The sequence below is a fragment of the Heterodontus francisci genome, chromosome 16 (genome assembly GCF_036365525.1).
Source record: "Heterodontus francisci isolate sHetFra1 chromosome 16, sHetFra1.hap1, whole genome shotgun sequence".
NCBI lineage: Eukaryota > Metazoa > Chordata > Chondrichthyes > Heterodontiformes > Heterodontidae > Heterodontus > Heterodontus francisci.
This window is the reverse complement of record NC_090386.1, coordinates 4,452,275-4,466,773: the sequence shown is the minus strand read 5'-3', so window position 1 is coordinate 4,466,773 and position 14,499 is coordinate 4,452,275.

Genomic DNA, 14,499 nt, shown 5'->3' with positions numbered 1-14,499 from the left:
AGAGTGATAGAGTGTGTCTGAGAGTGTCAGAGAGTGTCAGAGAGTGATAGAGAGTGATAGAGAGTGACTGAGAGTGTCAGAGAGTGTCAGAGAGTGATAGAGAGTGATAGAGAGTGTCAGAGAGTGTCAGAGAGTGTCAGAGAGTGTTAGAGAGTTTCAGAGAGTGTCGGAGAGTGTCTGAGAGTGTCAGAGAGTGATCGTGAGTGTCAGAGAGTGATAGAGAGTGATAGAGAGAGATAGAGAATGTCAGAGAGTGTCTGAGAGTGTCAGAGAGTGATAGAGAGTGATAGAGAGTGTCAGAGAGTGATAGAGAGTGTCAGAGAGTGATAGAGAGTGTCTGAGAGTGTCAGAGAGTGTCAGAGAGTGATAGAGAGTGATAGAGAGTGTCAGAGAGTGTCTGAGAGTGTCAGAGAGTGTCAGAGAGTGTCAGAGAGTGTCAGAGAGTGATAGAGTGTGATAGAGAGTGTCAGAGAGTGTCAGAGAGTGTCAGAGAGTGATAGTGAGTGTCAGGGAGTGTCAGAGAGTGTCAGAGAGTGATAGTGAGTGTCTGAGAGTGTCAGAGAGTGTCAGAGAGTGATAGAGAGTGATAGAGAGTGTCAGAGAGTGTCAGAGAGTGTCAGAGAGTGATATAGAGTGTCAGGGAGTGTCAGAGAGTGTCAGAGAGTGATAGTGAGTGTCTGAGAGTGTCAGAGAGTGTCAGAGAGTGATAGAGAGTGATAGAGAGTGTCAGAGAGTGTCAGAGAGTGTCAGAGAGTGATATAGAGTGATAGAGAGTGATAGAGAGTGTCAGAGAGTGTCAGAGAGTGTCAGAGAGTGATAGCGAGTGTCTGAGAGGGTCAGAGATTGTCAGAGAGTGTCTGAGAGTGTCAGAGAGTGATAGTGAGTGTCTGAGAGTGTCAGAGAGTGATAGAGAGTGATAGAGAGTGTCAGAGAGTGTCAGAGAGTGTCAGAGAGTGATAGTGAGTGTCTGAGAGTGTCAGAGAGTGTCAGAGAGTGATAGAGAGTGATAGAGAGTGTCAGAGAGTGTCAGAGAGTGTCAGAGAGTGATAGTGAGTGTCTGAGAGTGTCAGAGAGTGTCAGAGAGTGATAGAGAGTGTCAGAGAGTGTCAGAGAGTGTCAGAGAGTGTCAGAGAGTGATAGTGAGTGTCTGAGAGTGTCAGCGAGTGTCAGAGAGTGATAGAGAGTGATAGAGAGTGTCAGAGAGTGTCAGAGAGTGTCAGAGAGTGATAGTGAGTGTCTGAGAGTGTCAGAGAGTGTCAGAGAGTGATAGAGAGTGATAGAGAGTGTCAGAGAGTGTCAGAGAGTGTCAGAGAGTGATAGTGAGTGTCTGAGAGTGTCAGAGAGTGTCAGAGAGTGATAGAGAGTGTCAGAGAGTGTCAGAGAGTGTCAGAGAGTGTCAGAGAGTGATAGTGAGTGTCTGAGAGTGTCAGAGAGTGTCAGAGAGTGATAGAGAGTGATAGAGAGTGTCAGAGAGTGTCAGAGAGTGTCAGAGAGTGATAGTGAGTGTCTGAGAGTGTCAGAGAGTGTCAGAGAGTGATAGAGAGTGTCAGAGAGTGTCAGAGAGTGTCAGAGAGTGTCAGAGAGTGATAGTGAGTGTCTGAGAGTGTCAGAGAGTGTCAGAGAGTGATAGCGAGTGTCTGAGAGTGTCAGAGATGGTCAGAGAGTGTCAGAGAGTGTCAGAGAGTGATATAGAGTGTCAGGGAGTGTCAGAGAGTGTCAGAGAGTTTCAGAGAGTGTCAGAGAGTGTCAGAGAGTGATAGTGAGTGTCTGAGAGTGTCAGAGAGTGTCAGAGAGTGATAGCGAGTGTCTGAGAGTGTCAGACACTCTCTGACCATCTCTGACACTCTCAGACACTCCCTGACACTCTATATCACTCTCTGACACTCTCAGACACTCTCTGACCATCTCTGAGAGTGTCAGAGAGTGATATAGAGTGTCAGGGAGTGTCAGAGAGTGTCAGAGAGTGATAGAGAGTGATAGAGAGTTTCAGAGAGTGTCAGAGAGTGTCTGAGAGTGTCTGAGAGTGATAGAGAGTGATAGAGAGTGTCAGAGAGTGTCAGAGAGTGTCAGAGAGTGATAGTGAGTGTCTGAGAGTGTCAGAGAGTGTCTGAGAGTGTCAGAGAGTGATAGTGAGTGTCTGAGAGTGTCAGAGAGTGTCAGAGAGTGATAGAGAGTGATAGAGAGTGTCAGAGAGTGTCAGAGAGTGTCAGAGAGTGATATAGAGTGTCAGGGAGTGTCAGAGAGTGTCAGAGAGTGATAGTGAGTGTCTGAGAGTGTCAGAGAGTGTCAGAGAGTGATAGAGAGTGTCAGAGAGTGTCAGAGAGTGTCAGAGAGTGATATAGAGTGTCAGGGAGTGTCAGAGAGTGTCAGAGAGTGATAGAGAGTGATAGAGAGTTTCAGAGAGTGTCAGAGAGTGTCTGAGAGTGTCTGAGAGTGATAGAGAGTGATAGAGAGTGTCAGAGAGTGTCAGAGAGTGTCAGAGAGTGATAGTGAGTGTCTGAGAGTGTCAGAGAGTGTCTGAGAGTGTCAGAGAGTGATAGTGAGTGTCTGAGAGTGTCAGAGAGTGTCAGAGAGTGATAGAGAGTGATAGAGGGTGTCAGAGAGTGTCAGAGAGTGTCAGAGATTGATAGCGAGTGTCTGAGAGGGTCAGAGATTGTCAGAGAGTGTCTGAGAGTGTCAGAGAGTGATAGTGAGTGTCTGAGAGTGTCAGAGAGTGTCAGAGAGTGATAGAGAGTGATAGAGAGTGTCAGAGAGTGTCAGAAAGTGTCAGAGAGTGATAGTGAGTGTCTGAGAGTGTCAGAGAGTGTCAGAGAGTGATAGCGAGTGTCTGAGAGTGTCAGAGATGGTCAGAGAGTGTCTGAGAGTGTCAGAGAGTGATATAGAGTGTCAGGGAGTGTCAGAGAGTGTCAGAGAGTGATAGAGAGTGATAGAGAGTTTCAGAGAGTTTCAGAGAGTGTCAGAGAGTGTCAGAGAGTGTCAGAGAGTGTCAGAGAGTGATAGTGAGTGTCTGAGAGTGTCAGAGAGTGTCAGAGAGTGATAGAGAGTGATAGAGAGTGTCAGAGAGTGTCAGAGAGTGTCAGAGAGTGATATAGAGTGTCAGGGAGTGTCAGAGAGTGTCAGAGAGTGATAGTGAGTGTCTGAGAGTGTCAGAGAGTGTCAGAGAGTGATAGAGAGTGATAGAGAGTGTCAGAGAGTGTCAGAGAGTGTCAGAGAGTGATATAGAGTGTCAGGGAGTGTCAGAGAGTGTCAGAGAGTGATAGAGAGTGATAGAGAGTTTCAGAGAGTGTCAGAGAGTGTCTGAGAGTGTCTGAGAGTGATAGAGAGTGATAGAGAGTGTCAGAGAGTGTCAGAGAGTGTCAGAGAGTGATAGTGAGTGTCTGAGAGTGTCAGAGAGTGTCAGAGAGTGATAGAGAGTGATAGAGAGTGTCAGAGAGTGTCAGAGAGTGTCAGAGAGTGATATAGAGTGTCAGGGAGTGTCAGAGAGTGTCAGAGAGTGATAGTGAGTGTCTGAGAGTGTCAGAGAGTGATAGCGAGTGTCTGAGAGGGTCAGAGATTGTCAGAGAGTGTCTGAGAGTGTCAGAGAGTGATAGCGAGTGTCTGAGAGGGTCAGAGATTGTCAGAGAGTGTCTGAGAGTGTCAGAGAGTGATAGTGAGTGTCTGAGAGTGTCAGAGAGTGTCAGAGAGTGATAGAGAGTGATAGAGAGTGTCAGAGAGTGTCAGAGAGTGTCAGAGAGTGATATAGAGTGTCAGGGAGTGTCAGAGAGTGTCAGAGAGTGATAGAGAGAGATAGAGAGTGTCAGAGAGTGTCAGAGAGTGTCAGAGAGTGATAGTGAGTGTCTGAGAGTGTCAGAGAGTGCCAGAGAGTGTCAGAGAGTGATAGTGAGTGTCTGAGAGTGTCAGAGAGTGTCAGAGAGTGATAGTGAGTGTCTGAGAGTGTCAGAGAGTGTCAGAGAGTGATAGAGAGTGATAGAGAGTGTCTGAGAGTGTCAGAGAGTGTCAGAGAGTGATAGAGAGTGATAGAGAGTGTCGGAGAGTGTCAGAGAGTGTCAGAGAGTGTCAGAGATTGTCAGAGAGTGTCTGAGAGTGTCAGAGAGTGATAGTGAGTGTCTGAGAGTGTCAGAGAGTGTCAGAGAGTGATAGAGAGTGATAGAGAGTGTCAGAGAGTGTCAGAGAGGGTCATAGAGTGATAGTGAGTGTCAGAGAGTGTCAGAGAGTGATAGAGAGTGATAGAGAGTGTCAGAGAGTGTCAGAGAGTGTCAGAGAGTGATAGTGAGAGTCTGAGAGTGATAGTGAGTGTCTGAGAGTGTCAGAGCGTGTCAGAGAGTGATAGAGAGTGATAGAGAGTGTCAGAGAGTGTCAGAGAGTGTCAGAGAGTGATAGAGAGTGTCAGAGAGTGTCAGAGAGTGTCTGAGAGCGTCTGAGAGTGTCAGAGAGTGTCAGAGAGTGATAGAGAGTGTCAGAGAGTGTCAGAGAGTGATAGAGAGTGATAGAGTGAGTCAGAGAGTGTCAGAGAGTGTCAGAGAGTGATAGTGAGTGTCTGAGAGTGATAGTGAGTGTCAGAGAGTGTCAGAGAGTGATAGTGAGTGTCTGAGAGTGTCAGAGAGTTTCAGAGAGTGTCAGAGACTGTCACAGAGTGATAGTGAGTGTCTGAGAATGTCAGAGAGTGTCAGAGAGTGATAGAGAGTGATAGAGAGTGTCAGAGAGTGTCAGAGAGTGTCAGAGAGTGATAGTGAGTGTCAGAGAGTGTCTGAGAGTGTCAGAGAGTGATCGTGAGTGTCAGAGAGTGATAGAGAGTGATAGAGAGAGATAGAGAATGTCAGAGAGTGTCTGAGAGTGTCAGAGAGTGATAGAGAGTGATAGAGAGTGTCAGAGAGTGATAGAGAGTGTCTGAGAGTGTCAGAGAGTGATAGAGAGTGATAGAGAGTGTCAGAGAGTGTCTGAGAGTGTCAGAGAGTGTCAGAGAGTGATAGAGAGTGTCAGAGAGTGTCAGAGAGTGATAGAGAGTGATAGAGAGTGTCAGAGAGTGTCAGAGAGTGATAGTGAGTGTCAGAGAGTGATAGAGAGTGATAGAGAGAGATAGAGAATGTCAGAGAGTGTCTGAGAGTGTCAGAGAGTGATAGAGAGTGATAGAGAGTGTCAGAGAGTGTCTGAGAGTGTCAGAGAGTGTCAGAGAGTGATAGAGAGTGTCAGAGAGTGATAGAGAGTGTCTGAGAGTGTCAGAGAGTGATAGAGAGTGATAGAGAGTGTCAGAGAGTGTCTGAGAGTGTCAGAGAGTGTCAGAGAGTGATAGTGAGTGTCTGAGAGTGATAGTGAGTGTCAGAGAGTGTCAGAGAGTGATAGTGAGTGTCTGAGAGTGTCAGAGAGTTTCAGAGAGTGTCTGAGAGTGTCACAGAGTGATAGTGAGTGTCTGAGAGTGTCAGCGAGTGTCAGAGAGTGATAGAGAGTGATAGAGAGTGTCAGAGAGTGTCAGAGACTGTCACAGAGTGATAGTGAGTGTCAGAGAGTGTCAGAGAGTGATAGTGAGTGTCTGAGAGTGTCAGAGAGTTTCAGAGAGTGTCTGAGAGTGTCAGAGAGTGATAGTGAGTGTCTGAGAGTGTCAGCGAGTGTCTGAGAGTGATAGAGAGTGATAGAGAGTGTCAGAGAGTGTCAGAGACTGTCTCAGAGTGATAGTGAGTGTCTGAGAGTGTCAGAGAGTGTCAGAGAGTGATAGTGAGTGTCAGAGAGTGTCTGAGAGTGTCAGAGAGTGATCGTGAGTGTCAGAGAGTGATAGAGAGTGATAGAGAGAGATAGAGAATGTCAGAGAGTGTCTGAGAGTGTCAGAGAGTGATAGAGAGTGATAGAGAGTGTCAGAGAGTGTCAGAGAGTGTCAGAGAGTGATAGTGAGTGTCAGAGAGTGTCTGAGAGTGTCAGAGAGTGATCGTGAGTGTCAGAGAGTGATAGAGAGTGATAGAGAGAGATAGAGAATGTCAGAGAGTGTCTGAGAGTGTCAGAGAGTGATAGAGAGTGATAGAGAGTGTCAGAGAGTGATAGAGAGTGTCAGAGAGTGATAGAGAGTGTCTGAGAGTGTCTGAGAGTGATAGAGAGTGATAGAGAGTGTCAGAGAGTGTCTGAGAGTGTCAGAGAGTGTCAGAGAGTGATAAAGAGTGTCAGAGAGTGTCAGAGAGTGATAGAGAGTGATAGAGAGTGTCAGAGAGTGTCAGAGAGTGTCAGAGAGTGTCAGAGAGTGATAGTGAGTGTCAGAGAGTGATAGAGAGTGATAGAGAGAGATAGAGAGTGATAGAGAGTGTCTGAGAGTGTCAGAGAGTGATAGAGAGTGATAGAGAGTGTCAGAGAGTGTCTGAGAGTGTCAGAGAGTGTCAGAGAGTGATAGAGAGTGTGAGAGAGTGTCAGAGAGTGATAGAGAGTGATAGAGAGTGTCAGAGAGTGTCAGAGAGTGATAGCGAGTGTCTGAGAGGGTCAGAGATTGTCAGAGAGTGTCTGAGAGTGATAGAGAGTGATAGAGAGTGTCAGAGAGTGTCAGAGAGTGTCAGAGAGTGATAGTGAGTGTCTGAGAGTGTCAGAGAGTGTCAGAGAGTGATAGTGATTGTCTGAGAGTGTCAGAGAGTGCCACAGAGTGATAGAGAGTGATAGAGAGTGTCAGAGAGTGTCAGAGAGTGATAGAGAGTTTCAGAGAGTGTCAGAGAGTGATAGGGAGTGATAGAGAGTGTCAGAGAGTGTCTGAGAGTGTCAGCGAGTGATAGTGAGTGTCTGAGAGTGTCAGAGAGTGTCAGAGAGTGACAGAGAGTGATAGAGTGTGTCTGAGAGTGTCAGAGAGTGATAGAGAGTGATAGAGAGTGATAGAGAGTGTCAGAGAGTGTCAGAGAGTGTCAGAGAGTGATAGTGAGTGTCTGAGAGTGTCAGAGAGTGTCAAGAGAGTGACAGAGAGTGATAGAGTGTGTCTGAGAGTGTCAGAGAGTGATAGAGAGTGATAGAGAGTGATAGAGAGTGTCAGAGAGTGTCAGAGAGAGTCAGAGAGTGATAGTGAGTGTCTGAGATTGTCAGAGAGTGTCAGAGAGTGACAGAGAGTGATAGAGTGTGTCTGAGAGTGTCAGAGAGTGTCAGAGAGTGATAGAGAGTGATAGAGAGTGACTGAGAGTGTCAGAGAGTGTCAGAGAGTGATAGAGAGTGATAGAGAGTGTCAGAGAGTGTCAGAGAGTGTCAGAGAGTGTTAGAGAGTTTCAGAGAGTGTCGGAGAGTGTCTGAGAGTGTCAGAGAGTGATCGTGAGTGTCAGAGAGTGATAGAGAGTGATAGAGAGAGATAGAGAATGTCAGAGAGTGTCTGAGAGTGTCAGAGAGTGATAGAGAGTGATAGAGAGTGTCAGAGAGTGATAGAGAGTGTCAGAGAGTGATAGAGAGTGTCTGAGAGTGTCAGAGAGTGTCAGAGAGTGATAGAGAGTGATAGAGAGTGTCAGAGAGTGTCTGAGAGTGTCAGAGAGTGTCAGAGAGTGTCAGAGAGTGTCAGAGAGTGATAGAGTGTGATAGAGAGTGTCAGAGAGTGTCAGAGAGTGTCAGAGAGTGATAGTGAGTGTCAGGGAGTGTCAGAGAGTGTCAGAGAGTGATAGTGAGTGTCTGAGAGTGTCAGAGAGTGTCAGAGAGTGATAGAGAGTGATAGAGAGTGTCAGAGAGTGTCAGAGAGTGTCAGAGAGTGATATAGAGTGTCAGGGAGTGTCAGAGAGTGTCAGAGAGTGATAGTGAGTGTCTGAGAGTGTCAGAGAGTGTCAGAGAGTGATAGAGAGTGATAGAGTGTGTCAGAGAGTGTCAGAGAGTGTCAGAGAGTGATATAGAGTGATAGAGAGTGATAGAGAGTGTCAGAGAGTGTCAGAGAGTGTCAGAGAGTGATAGCGAGTGTCTGAGAGGGTCAGAGATTGTCAGAGAGTGTCTGAGAGTGTCAGAGAGTGATAGTGAGTGTCTGAGAGTGTCAGCGAGTGTCAGAGAGTGATAGAGAGTGATAGAGAGTGTCAGAGAGTGTCAGAGAGTGTCAGAGAGTGATAGTGAGTGTCTGAGAGTGTCAGAGAGTGTCAGAGAGTGATAGAGAGTGATAGAGAGTGTCAGAGAGTGTCAGAGAGTGTCAGAGAGTGATAGTGAGTGTCTGAGAGTGTCAGAGAGTGTCAGAGAGTGATAGAGAGTGTCAGAGAGTGTCAGAGAGTGTCAGAGAGTGTCAGAGAGTGATAGTGAGTGTCTGAGAGTGTCAGCGAGTGTCAGAGAGTGATAGAGAGTGATAGAGAGTGTCAGAGAGTGTCAGAGAGTGTCAGAGAGTGATAGTGAGTGTCTGAGAGTGTCAGAGAGTGTCAGAGAGTGATAGAGAGTGATAGAGAGTGTCAGAGAGTGTCAGAGAGTGTCAGAGAGTGATAGTGAGTGTCTGAGAGTGTCAGAGAGTGTCAGAGAGTGATAGAGAGTGTCAGAGAGTGTCAGAGAGTGTCAGAGAGTGTCAGAGAGTGATAGTGAGTGTCTGAGAGTGTCAGAGAGTGTCAGAGAGTGATAGAGAGTGATAGAGAGTGTCAGAGAGTGTCAGAGAGTGTCAGAGAGTGATAGTGAGTGTCTGAGAGTGTCAGAGAGTGTCAGAGAGTGATAGAGAGTGTCAGAGAGTGTCAGAGAGTGTCAGAGAGTGTCAGAGAGTGATAGTGAGTGTCTGAGAGTGTCAGAGAGTGTCAGAGAGTGATAGCGAGTGTCTGAGAGTGTCAGAGATGGTCAGAGAGTGTCAGAGAGTGTCAGAGAGTGATATAGAGTGTCAGGGAGTGTCAGAGAGTGTCAGAGAGTTTCAGAGAGTGTCAGAGAGTGTCAGAGAGTGATAGTGAGTGTCTGAGAGTGTCAGAGAGTGTCAGAGAGTGATAGCGAGTGTCTGAGAGTGTCAGACACTCTCTGACCATCTCTGACACTCTCAGACACTCCCTGACACTCTATATCACTCTCTGACACTCTCAGACACTCTCTGACCATCTCTGAGAGTGTCAGAGAGTGATATAGAGTGTCAGGGAGTGTCAGAGAGTGTCAGAGAGTGATAGAGAGTGATAGAGAGTTTCAGAGAGTGTCAGAGAGTGTCTGAGAGTGTCTGAGAGTGATAGAGAGTGATAGAGAGTGTCAGAGAGTGTCAGAGAGTGTCAGAGAGTGATAGTGAGTGTCTGAGAGTGTCAGAGAGTGTCTGAGAGTGTCAGAGAGTGATAGTGAGTGTCTGAGAGTGTCAGAGAGTGTCAGAGAGTGATAGAGAGTGACAGAGAGTGTCAGAGAGTGTCAGAGAGTGTCAGAGAGTGATATAGAGTGTCAGGGAGTGTCAGAGAGTGTCAGAGAGTGATAGTGAGTGTCTGAGAGTGTCAGAGAGTGTCAGAGAGTGATAGAGAGTGTCAGAGAGTGTCAGAGAGTGTCAGAGAGTGATATAGAGTGTCAGGGAGTGTCAGAGAGTGTCAGAGAGTGATAGAGAGTGATAGAGAGTTTCAGAGAGTGTCAGAGAGTGTCTGAGAGTGTCTGAGAGTGATAGAGAGTGATAGAGAGTGTCAGAGAGTGTCAGAGAGTGTCAGAGAGTGATAGTGAGTGTCTGAGAGTGTCAGAGAGTGTCTGAGAGTGTCAGAGAGTGATAGTGAGTGTCTGAGAGTGTCAGAGAGTGTCAGAGAGTGATAGAGAGTGATAGAGGGTGTCAGAGAGTGTCAGAGAGTGTCAGAGATTGATAGCGAGTGTCTGAGAGGGTCAGAGATTGTCAGAGAGTGTCTGAGAGTGTCAGAGAGTGATAGTGAGTGTCTGAGAGTGTCAGAGAGTGTCAGAGAGTGATAGAGAGTGATAGAGAGTGTCAGAGAGTGTCAGAAAGTGTCAGAGAGTGATAGTGAGTGTCTGAGAGTGTCAGAGAGTGTCAGAGAGTGATAGCGAGTGTCTGAGAGTGTCAGAGATGGTCAGAGAGTGTCTGAGAGTGTCAGAGAGTGATATAGAGTGTCAGGGAGTGTCAGAGAGTGTCAGAGAGTGATAGAGAGTGATAGAGAGTTTCAGAGAGTTTCAGAGAGTGTCAGAGAGTGTCAGAGAGTGTCAGAGAGTGTCAGAGAGTGATAGTGAGTGTCTGAGAGTGTCAGAGAGTGTCAGAGAGTGATAGAGAGTGTCAGAGAGTGTCAGAGAGTGTCAGAGAGTGATATAGAGTGTCAGGGAGTGTCAGAGAGTGTCAGAGAGTGATAGTGAGTGTCTGAGAGTGTCAGAGAGTGTCAGAGAGTGATAGAGAGTGATAGAGAGTGTCAGAGAGTGTCAGAGAGTGTCAGAGAGTGATATAGAGTGTCAGGGAGTGTCAGAGAGTGTCAGAGAGTGATAGAGAGTGATAGAGAGTTTCAGAGAGTGTCAGAGAGTGTCTGAGAGTGTCTGAGAGTGATAGAGAGTGATAGAGAGTGTCAGAGAGTGTCAGAGAGTGTCAGAGAGTGATAGTGAGTGTCTGAGAGTGTCAGAGAGTGTCAGAGAGTGATAGAGAGTGATAGAGAGTGTCAGAGAGTGTCAGAGAGTGATATAGAGTGTCAGGGAGTGTCAGAGAGTGTCAGAGAGTGATAGTGAGTGTCTGAGAGTGTCAGAGAGTGTCAGAGAGTGATAGAGAGTGATAGAGAGTGTCAGAGAGTGTCAGAGAGTGTCAGAGAGTGATAGCGAGTGTCTGAGAGGGTCAGAGATTGTCAGAGAGTGTCTGAGAGTGTCAGAGAGTGATAGCGAGTGTCTGAGAGGGTCAGAGATTGTCAGAGAGTGTCTGAGAGTGTCAGAGAGTGATAGTGAGTGTCTGAGAGTGTCAGAGAGTGTCAGAGAGTGATAGAGAGTGATAGAGAGTGTCAGAGAGTGTCAGAGAGTGTCAGAGAGTGATATAGAGTGTCAGGGAGTGTCAGAGAGTGTCAGAGAGTGATAGTGAGTGTCTGAGAGTGTCAGAGAGTGTCAGAGAGTGTCAGAGAGTGATAGAGAGTGTTAGAGAGTGTCAGAGAGTGTCAGAGAGTGTCAGAGAGTGATAGCGAGTGTCTGAGAGGGTCAGAGATTGTCAGAGAGTGTCTGAGAGTGTCAGAGAGTGATAGTGAGTGTCTGAGAGGGTCAGAGATTGTCAGAGAGTGTCTGAGAGTGTCAGAGAGTGATAGCGAGTGTCTGAGAGGGTCAGAGATTGTCAGAGAGTGTCTGAGAGTGTCAGAGAGTGATAGTGAGTGTCTGAGAGTGTCAGAGAGTGTCAGAGAGTGATAGAGAGTGATAGAGAGTGTCAGAGAGTGTCAGAGAGTGTCAGAGAGTGATATAGAGTGTCAGGGAGTGTCAGAGAGTGTCAGAGAGTGATAGTGAGTGTCTGAGAGTGTCAGAGAGTGTCAGAGAGTGTCAGAGAGTGATAGAGAGTGTTAGAGAGTGTCAGAGAGTGTCAGAGAGTGTCAGAGAGTGATAGCGAGTGTCTGAGAGGGTCAGAGATTGTCAGAGAGTGTCTGAGAGTGTCAGAGAGTGATAGTGAGTGTCTGAGAGTGTCAGAGAGTGTCAGAGAGTGTCAGAGAGTGTCAGAGAGTGATAGTGAGTGTCTGAGAGTGTCAGAGAGTGTCAGAGAGTGTCAGAGAGTGATAGTGAGTGTCTGAGAGTGTCAGAGAGTGTCAGAGAGTGTAAGAGAGTGATAGTGAGTGTCTGAGAGTGTCAGAGAGTGTCAGAGACTGTCAGAGAGTGATAGTGAGTGTCTGAGAGTGTCAGAGAGTGTCAGAGAGTGATAGTGAGTGTCTGAGAGTGTTAGAGAGTGTCAGAGAGTGTCAGAGAGTGATAGTGAGTGCCTGAGAGTGTCAGAGAGTGTCAGAGAGTGTCAGAGAGTGATAGTGAGTGTCTGAGAGTGTCAGAGAGTGTCAGAGAGTGTCAGAGAGTGATAGTGAGTGTCTGAGAGTGTCAGAGAGTGTCAGAGAGTGTCAGAGAGTGATAGTGAGTGTCTGAGAGTGTCAGAGAGTGTCAGAGAGTGTCAGAGAGTGATAGTGAGTGTCTGAGAGTGTCAGAGAGTGTCTGAGAGTGTCAGAGAGTGATAGTGAGTGTCTGAGAGTGATAGTGAGTGTCTGAGAGTGTCAGAGAGTGTCAGAGAGTGTCAGAGAGTGATAGTGAGTGTCTGAGAGTGTCAGAGAGTGATAGAGAGTGATGGAGAGTGTCAGAGAGTGTCAGAGAGGGATAGAGAGTTTTAGAGTGTGTCAGACAGTGTCAGAGAGAGATAGAGAGTGATAGAGAGTGTCAGAGAGTGTCAGAGAGTGTCAGAGAGTGATAGCGAGTGTCTGAGAGTGTCAGAGAGTGATAGAGAGTGATAGAGAGTGTCAGAGAGTGTCTGAGAGTGTCAGAGAGTGTCAGAGAGTGATAGAGAGTGTCAGAGGGTGTCAGAGAGTGATAGAGAGTGATAGTGAGTGTCAGAGAGTGATAGTGAGTGTCAGAGAGTGATAGTGAGTGTCTGAGAGTGTCAGAGAGTGTCAGAGAGTGTCAGAGAGTGATAGTGAGTGTCTGAGAGTGTCAGAGAGTGTCAGAGAGTGTAAGAGAGTGATAGTGAGTGTCTGAGAGTGTCAGAGAGTGTCAGAGACTGTCAGAGAGTGATAGTGAGTGTCTGAGAGTGTCAGAGAGTGTCAGAGAGTGATAGTGAGTGTCTGAGAGTGTCAGAGAGTGTCAGAGAGTGTCAGAGAGTGATAGTGAGTGTCTGAGAGTGTCAGAGAGTGTCAGAGAGTGATAGTGAGTGTCTGAGAGTGTCAGAGAGTGTCAGAGAGTGTCAGAGAGTGATAGTGAGTGTCTGAGAGTGTCAGAGAGTGTCAGAGAGTGTCAGAGAGTGATAGTGAGTGTCTGAGAGTGTCAGAGAGTGTCAGAGAGTGTCAGAGAGTGATAGTGAGTGTCTGAGAGTGTCAGAGAGTGTCTGAGAGTGTCAGAGAGTGATAGTGAGTGTCTGAGAGTGTCTGAGAGTGTCAGAGAGTGATAGAGAGTGTCAGAGAGTGTCAGAGAGTGATAGCGAGTGTCTGAGAGTGTCAGAGAGTGATAGTGAGTGTCTGAGAGTGTCAGAGAGTGTCAGGGAGTGATAGAGAGTGATAGAGAGTGTCAGAGAGTGTCAGAGAGTGTCAGAGAGTGATAGTGCGTGTCTGAGAGTGTCAGAGAGTGTCAGAGAGTGATAGAGAGTGATAGAGAGTGTCAGAGAGTGTCAGAGAGTGTCAGAGAGTGATAGTGAGTGTCTGAGAGTGTCAGAGAGTGTCAGGGAGTGATAGAGAGTGATAGAGAGTGTCAGAGAGTGTCAGAGAGTGTCAGAGAGTGATAGTGCGTGTCTGAGAGTGTCAGAGAGTGTCAGAGAGTGATAGAGAGTGATAGAGAGTGTCAGAGAGTGTCAGAGAGTGTCAGAGAGTGATAGTGAGTGTCTGAGAGTGTCAGAGAGTGCCAGAGAGTGTCAGAGAGTGATAGTGAGTGTCTGAGAGTGTCAGAGAGTGTCAGAGAGTGATAGTGAGTGTCTGAGAGTGTCAGAGAGTGTCAGAGAGTGATAGAGAGTGATAGAGAGTGTCTGAGAGTGTCAGAGAGTGTCAGAGAGTGATAGAGAGTGATAGAGAGTGTCGGAGAGTGTCAGAGAGTGTCAGAGAGTGTCAGAGATTGTCAGAGAGTGTCTGAGAGTGTCAGAGAGTGATAGTGAGTGTCTGAGAGTGTCAGAGAGTGTCAGAGAGTGATAGAGAGTGATAGAGAGTGTCAGAGAGTGTCAGAGAGGGTCATAGAGTGATAGTGAGTGTCAGAGAGTGTCAGAGAGTGATAGAGAGTGATAGAGAGTGTCAGAGAGTGTCAGAGAGTGTCAGAGAGTGATAGTGAGAGTCTGAGAGTGATAGTGAGTGTCTGAGAGTGTCAGAGCGTGTCAGAGAGTGATAGAGAGTGATAGAGAGTGTCAGAGAGTGTCAGAGAGTGTCAGAGAGTGATAGAGAGTGTCAGAGAGTGTCAGAGAGTGTCTGAGAGCGTCTGAGAGTGTCAGAGAGTGTCAGAGAGTGATAGAGAGTGTCAGAGAGTGTCAGAGAGTGATAGAGAGTGATAGAGTGAGTCAGAGAGTGTCAGAGAGTGTCAGAGAGTGATAGTGAGTGTCTGAGAGTGATAGTGAGTGTCAGAGAGTGTCAGAGAGTGATAGTGAGTGTCTGAGAGTGTCAGAGAGTTTCAGAGAGTGTCAGAGACTGTCACAGAGTGATAGTGAGTGTCTGAGAATGTCAGAGAGTGTCAGAGAGTGATAGAGAGTGATAGAGAGTGTCAGAGAGTGTCAGAGAGTGTCAGAGAGTGATAGTGAGTGTCAGAGAGTGTCTGAGAGTGTCAGAGAGTGATCGTGAGTGTCAGAGAGTGATAGAGAGTGATAGAGAGAGATAGAGAATGTCAGAGAGTGTCTGAGAGTGTCAGAGAGTGATAGAGAGTGATAGAGAGTGTCAGAGAGTGATAGAGAGTGTCTGAGAGTGTCAGAGAGTGATAGAGAGTGATAGAGAGTGTCAGAGAGTGTCTGAGAGTGTCAGAGAGTGTCAGAGAGTGATAGAGAGTGTC